This window comes from Chrysochloris asiatica, unplaced genomic scaffold (genome assembly GCF_000296735.1).
Source record: "Chrysochloris asiatica unplaced genomic scaffold, ChrAsi1.0 scaffold00260, whole genome shotgun sequence".
Lineage (NCBI taxonomy): Eukaryota > Metazoa > Chordata > Mammalia > Afrosoricida > Chrysochloridae > Chrysochloris > Chrysochloris asiatica.
In genome coordinates this window covers 3,359,296-3,359,530 of record NW_006408778.1, presented here as the reverse complement: position 1 = coordinate 3,359,530, position 235 = coordinate 3,359,296, and positions in this window count along the sequence as shown.

The following is a 235-nucleotide window of genomic DNA, read 5'->3' as shown; positions in this document are numbered from 1 at the left end:
CTAAATAAGAGCAATTGTTACGCCTGTGCAACAGGAAGACCGGAAGCTCAAGTGGTCCCCTGTTCACTCGGATGTTCCTCATAGTCTCAGGACATGCACTGTTTGGTTGCTCTCTTCTAAGACCCTATATCCTGGGGCAACAAATTCTGTAACTCGTTGTCTCAACTGTTCCCTAATGTCAGGGGTCTTACGGGTCAGCCCCTGAGGCCTCCAGCCTCAAATGTCAATTTCACTT